Source organism: Macrobrachium rosenbergii, chromosome 21 (assembly GCF_040412425.1).
Source record: "Macrobrachium rosenbergii isolate ZJJX-2024 chromosome 21, ASM4041242v1, whole genome shotgun sequence".
Classification (NCBI taxonomy): Eukaryota; Metazoa; Arthropoda; class Malacostraca; order Decapoda; family Palaemonidae; genus Macrobrachium; species Macrobrachium rosenbergii.
The window spans coordinates 10,363,126-10,369,805 of NC_089761.1; positions in this window are offsets into that span (position 1 = coordinate 10,363,126).

Below are 6,680 nucleotides of genomic sequence, written 5' to 3' on the forward strand. Positions count from 1 at the left end.
TGTTGTCTAATTAGGCAAATTAAGACTTAGTCGAGAATAGCCACAAATACTTATACCAGCATAATGTAAGCATGAATGTACGTACAAAATTACATATAGACTTTGGTTATTATAAGCAATGTTTAGATAAAGTGCTAACCACATGTGAATTGTAAAACGCAACTCTGTTCTGTCATCTAACTGGAACCGTGCATAGAATTTATAAAATCAACTTAGAACTGAATTCTCTTGTAAGTTGAGTCTGTTCTGCAGTCACAAGGGATTTTTCTTTTCCTTTTCTTGCATTGATCATTTTAAATTTGTACAGGTGTGATCGTGTGTATGCGTGCATGTGTGTGTGCGTTTGTGTGTTTGTGTGGGTATTTTGTAGTTTGGTACGTAAATATTTGTACTGTATGTAGTAAATGTTCAAATTTTGTGTCACATAGACACTTGAATATTAGATCACAAGAGAGTAATTTTGTTCCAGAACAACAATAATAAATTGTACAAAAATTTGTAGTGCAAATATTTACAGTTTTCAATCTAAGTAAATAAATGGCACCGCGTTAATCCTGTAGCCATATTTCACAGAAATTTCTTTTGAGATGAATAAACTAATCACAGTTATATCTTTTACCTGTATCTCAAGAACACATACTGAATGAATATGTTTATTCACCATTGTTAGCTGTTGTTAAATTGCCGTAAATCATACGGATTAAAAAACCATTTCTGCATTTCGTGAAAATAGCCTTTAAAGGAGTTACCTATCCATGTAATGTGATCAAATTGCTTCCGAGAAATTATGAATATCATTCATTTGTCATTTTAAGTTTTTCTAAATGTCTGTAATTCTCTTTTCTATTCGTTTAACTCGTCTTTTCATTCCACTATCTTACATTTTCCTTGTATGCTGGTTTTCAGAACTTGCACTGGAACTTCCGACAGTTGTCCTTCTGTAGCGAAAACATCTAATTGTCCATGGCCAAAACGGAGTTAGGGCAAATGGAAGCCAACCTCACAAAATCTTTTTCTGTGTGCTTCTTTCATAGTCACAGTACATGGCAGCCGAAGAGCAAACGGCAAATGATAAGCAGATGATAATGTTCTGACATATTCATTAAACATGTAATGTATAGAGTTTCACAATACACTTAATGACGCGTACTTTCAGCAACATGGGTCTCTGTCGCGTTGATCTGCTGCTTTCGTCAGCTGTGACAATTCACTCTTTGCTGGGGTTACACCAGGGGCTTGGAAATTTCCTGATCGATATATTCACACACATGTCTTTGTTATTTCTGCATGGTTTTAGTTTTACTTTGTAAAAACTAGAGAACAATATTTATTTCATTAGTATATGGTAATAAAAAAGATTAGATTCAAATTCATTATAACTGGATCGTGAAACTCTGATCAGGACGCTTAATTTCAGCATTTCAGATATTGTTTTGTTTTTATATCTATGAAAAATTTGATCACACTAATAAGATTTGCGAATTCAGTCTTAATCCATGGAGTGATAGCATAGACAAACATTTCAGTAAAGGTCAGGGAGATAGCTTGACCTTGTTTGCTGGTCTGATGGGTAAACGGCCAATCTGCAAGTGCTTGCGTCGACGGCCTCCATCCGCTTTAGCGGTAAGAAATGTCTGTATGCCAGGAAAGATTTCATTTCATCACGTTCAGCTAAGAATAAAGTCTGCAATTGTTCAGTTATCAAAGCGCCATTCACTGTTTGTTCTCTCAACATACATTTTCGGTATTTATAGTGGGATGAATCAATCTAATTTAGTCTGACGTTTGTATGCTTAGTTTGCATGATGTATTAAATTATATTATATTGTATTATATTATATTATATTTATTATATTATATATTATATTATATTTATATTATATTATATTATATTATATTATATTATAAGATTTGTAACGACCAGTTGGCCGTTACAGGTTCTTCAGCATACTGAGTAACTGATGACTATGGCAGATGCAACAAACCATTCAAAAACCGATTAAACAAAACTGCTATTTAATCATTACAATCGATTAAGTCAGTCTTAAAAGATAAAAACCCAAGAAAAAAAAAAAACAAATTCAAGTTAATAAACATTATCATAAATTTTTAGGTTTTATAGCTGCACAACAGGGGCACTTTCTGATGGAGATCACAGCCTAATTGTCATGAAGTGGTGACGTTTCATGGTCGCACCCAATACGTGCTCCCATTCGTAAGGCGTGCTCCATCGACCAACGTCGACTCCAAAAATTATACCTGCCGCTACTTTCGCTTGCCCAGAGACTGAAACAAGAAACACGGCAGCTCACCAACGAAAACATCATTAAATTAGGTAGGAGGCAGCAATTACCAGCAGTTATCATTATACAATATTATATTATATTATATTATATTATATTATATTATATTATATTATATTCACTGAAGTCTAAAGCATCAGAAACCGGGTTTACGGAAAAGACAGGATATCCATAAAAATTTGAGGAAGATGGGGAGGGTTTCATAAAATTGCAAGTAGAGCATCAGTGTCACCTTTTAACCTTTGGCAGATACGAAGGCAAACTCTTATAACTTAATTTTCATTAAAAGTTTAAAACTTTACAGTCAAAACCATCCAGTTTCACTCGGATACGTGGACGACCTAAAGCAGGTCTTGGGTTTGGAGTTTCAGATGTGGCCATGCGTCAATAATTAATGTTATTCGAGGATTTCATTTTGTGGCTTGGGGTAGGGACAGAGTTTCATTTCAGAATATTTTCTTGTAAGAGGTATGGTCATAAATAAAAGTTATGCAATTTCTTAATACCCTAAGGGTCATGATTAAAAATATCGATATAATAATATTGATAATAACTATAATGTAGCTATGAAAACAAAGAAAAACTTCAAAGGAGATACTTATCCGTGTGAAAAAATATGCTCCTCCATTTGTTGCCATAAAAAAGATTCTATACCGACAACCTCTCCAATTGTTAGTTTTGAAATGGTGACGTTGACTCTTCTGTCAAAAACATCCGGAAGGGTTATTCATCACAGCCTTTTTTTACCTGCAAGAAGCGGATAATTGAACTCTTTGAAGCGCCAGGAGACAGGGCGCTAACCCGTCAAAAAGGCAGAGATGAAACAGAATTTCCACGATTCCAACAGAGAGATGAAACTTTGCAAGTACTTTTTTTTTTATTTTTTTTTTTGGCCCTTCTCATCGTAACTTTCACTCTGCCTGGTAATCTATAATTTAGGGGTGATGTTGATTTAACTGATTTTCACACAGCAGAAAATGTAAAACGAAAATAAAAAAAAATTGCATTGATAACGACAACGTACTGACTCATCACTTTAACTTCTTGAATTTAACACTTGAAGGATCGCCTGGAATGACTTTGTGCAATAAGTGTGAATTTGTTTTCTTACAGATTAGAGCCGGATGGCTTTATATTAGGCGCTTATAAAGACATTGAAATACTCTTGCGATTCATCATAGTTGCAGTCTGATAAGCAGTACTCAGCCCGGTGATTGTATGAATCATTGCACATAGTTCCTACCTTTGGACTTTTATACCTTCTGATTACTAGAGAGAGAGAGAGAGATCACATCCCTTAAGTAACTGAGCAATGCATCTTAGAAAATTCTATAACGCACGAAGCTGGACTGGCTACTTGACTCGCGTATCAAAAGTAACATCTCATTTCTTGAATTAACGCTGCTACTTCGCCAAGTGAATCTTTGTCGCCTAAGTTTCTTTCTAACTAAGTAATTTTGTCGAACGGCCTTAAACTATTGTTTATAAATGAGCTGGTCCTCAACATACTTTGGTTTTCATGCTGCTACTAGTGGTTCAATCTTTCCTTCAGTTTTAAAAGTTGCGTTGCGTTTGCCAGAAAAGTCTTCACTTATGTATTGGAGAGGTAAGTTATATTTTTATTAAACTGTATATAATTTGTACAGAATCAAATGTACAAAAATTATTGGAAGAAATACCGTGTAAATAAATAACAAAATAAACCTTTGTTCTAACCACAAAGTTTTAAAACCCTGCAAAAGTAATATGAATAAAAACAAGTAAAAAATGAGCCAAAGTTTCTTCGGCGCAGTCGAGTTAACTGTACAGCCGCTACAGCGTATAATCAAGGCCACCGAAAATAGACCTATCTTTCAGTGGCATCGGTATAATGTTGTATGAGCCACGGTCCATGATACTTTAACCTACGGCCTGGTGGTGGCCTATCCTGTGTCGTTGCCAGAAGCACCATTATGGCTAACTTCAGTCTTAAATAAAATAAAAACTACTGAGGCTAGAGGGCTGCAATTTGGTATGTTTGATGATTGGAGGGTGGATGACCAACATACCAGTTTGCAGCCCTCTAGCCTCAGTAGTTTTTAAGATCTGAGGGCGGACAGAAAAAGTGCGGACAGAATAAAGTGCGGACGCAAAACTAAAAAACGATATCATAAACTGGACTGGCAATAGACGAAGAATCATTGACAAGTTACTCAGACATCGATAATATGAACAATAATGCAGAGATGATGAATTTCAGTTATATGTAATAGATATTACCACAACTGTGAAGATAATGATTGATATTAAAGATCTCGTTGATGACGTAATACATATTTGCATCCACTGTTAATGCAATTGTTATCTTGCTGTGGAGCAATTCTTCGATGATAACGCCAAGAATCTACGAGTTTGCTATTTGCCGTTCGTCGGAAAATATCTCTCAGACGGAGAGTTTAGAATTCTCATTATAAGTCAAATAATTAAATATATATTTAATAACTTGATGGAGACGTAAATACAAAGAGTAAAATAATACTGCAGACAGTTAATAGAAAAACTACTAAAATAAAACACAAACGGGTGATAAAAGTCTAATTTCGAGTTGCAATAACAAAATACCAAAGCATGTAGAAGATATATTAAAATACAATGCCTTATACTGTTGTAACCAACATATCAAAGGAAATTTCATAAACAAGGAAATATGTCATTCATATAAGAAAACTTGACATCTCAGTCATATTATATTTATCAAGTTAAATAAAAAAATTTCAGTTATTTTTTTTTCGTGTAGCAAAACATCAGAACGAAATTGAGGCGAACAATATTCGTGGATGGAAGGAAGTTGGTCACAAGTTTATCAGTCAGCGAGACAGATTAGTCAAATCAGCCTCAGATCCAGGTGACTAAAATTCATGAAACCCAGATATTGAGAAAAGACTTTTTAAGCACAAAGACTAAAAATCGCAAATAACTGTTAGATTCCATCATCCATCTACAAGGACAAGAAAAATTCTAAAAGTTCGAGTGTGTGAATACGCACATCACGTGACCGTTGGCATTATCAGAAACAGACCAAAAGTAGATGATATTGATTTCCATTCGTCCTTTCCGCATCATCTCACCGGCATCAACTGCTTCCCTCATGAGCATTTCTCGAGGAACGAACGAGAAAAATGAGGGTAAGGTCTTTGAAAGAACCCTTATGTTGATTATAATGAGTGGAAAGGGAGAGGGAATGAGGCTGCGGGAATAAGGATAACATTGGAACGAAACGGTAGATGAAGGTAACAACACAAAATTTTCTGTGCATTTTGTTTTTTAGGAATCGACTTGAGTTCATATAGCGTCGAATGGATAGTTTTGTACTTTCGTTCACTGTTATAAAAGGATGAGGGTACGGAATCAGGGCTTTCTCTAAGGATTATTTAAAAAAAGAGAGAGAGAGATTGATAACATTGATAAAACACTTTCACAGAGAGGAATAACAGAGTTGCAAAGCTCTGAACACCAAGATGACTAAAGGCTCGGAGCAGAGGGAGGAGGATTCTCACCTGACGCTTTCTCGTGTTTTTTTGTGAACGTCCGCATCCAGAGTAATGAGATATTCAGCCTCTCCCTTCACTTCTCCTGTTAATTAATAAACTAATTAAGTTAATTAGTGCGATTTAGTTTTGGTGACCTCATTACGCCAACAGTGCTCCTCCTCATAAGCAATTCTGTATAAATTCATTCTCACTTGGAGATGGTACTTATTCATATACACACACAATATATATATATATATATATATATATATATATATATATATATATATATATATATATATATATATATATATATATATACACATATATATGTATGTATGTATATGTGTCTGTGTATGCGTGTGTATGTGTGTGCGTGTGTGTGTGCGCTTGTGTGTGTTTGTATACAGTGACACTTATTAAGCATCAGACATTGTTTAAAATGCGGTTAAACGGACGAGCAGCGAAAGTGTATTGTTTATAGATGTTTCTTAACTAAAGGGCTAGGTTCGAATCCTGTCCCAGGGAGAAACACTTATAAATCATTATTCCCTTTGGATGTAAGTCATTCCCAGGATTAGAAAAATGGATATTAAAATATTATTATTATTGTTTGTATTATTATTATTATTATTATTAAGCATTATTATTATTATTATTATTATTATTATTATTCAGAAGATGAAACCTATTCATAAACAAGCCCACAGGGCAAACTTGAAATTCAAGCTTTCAAGATTATGTGCTCATTAGAAAGGATGTTAAATAGTCAGAACTTTTCGCCTCTGCACTCCTCAGAAAACGTGGGTTTTTAAAGTCAATGGCTTAAACATACATATATACATGGGCAACAAAGAAACGTGCACGC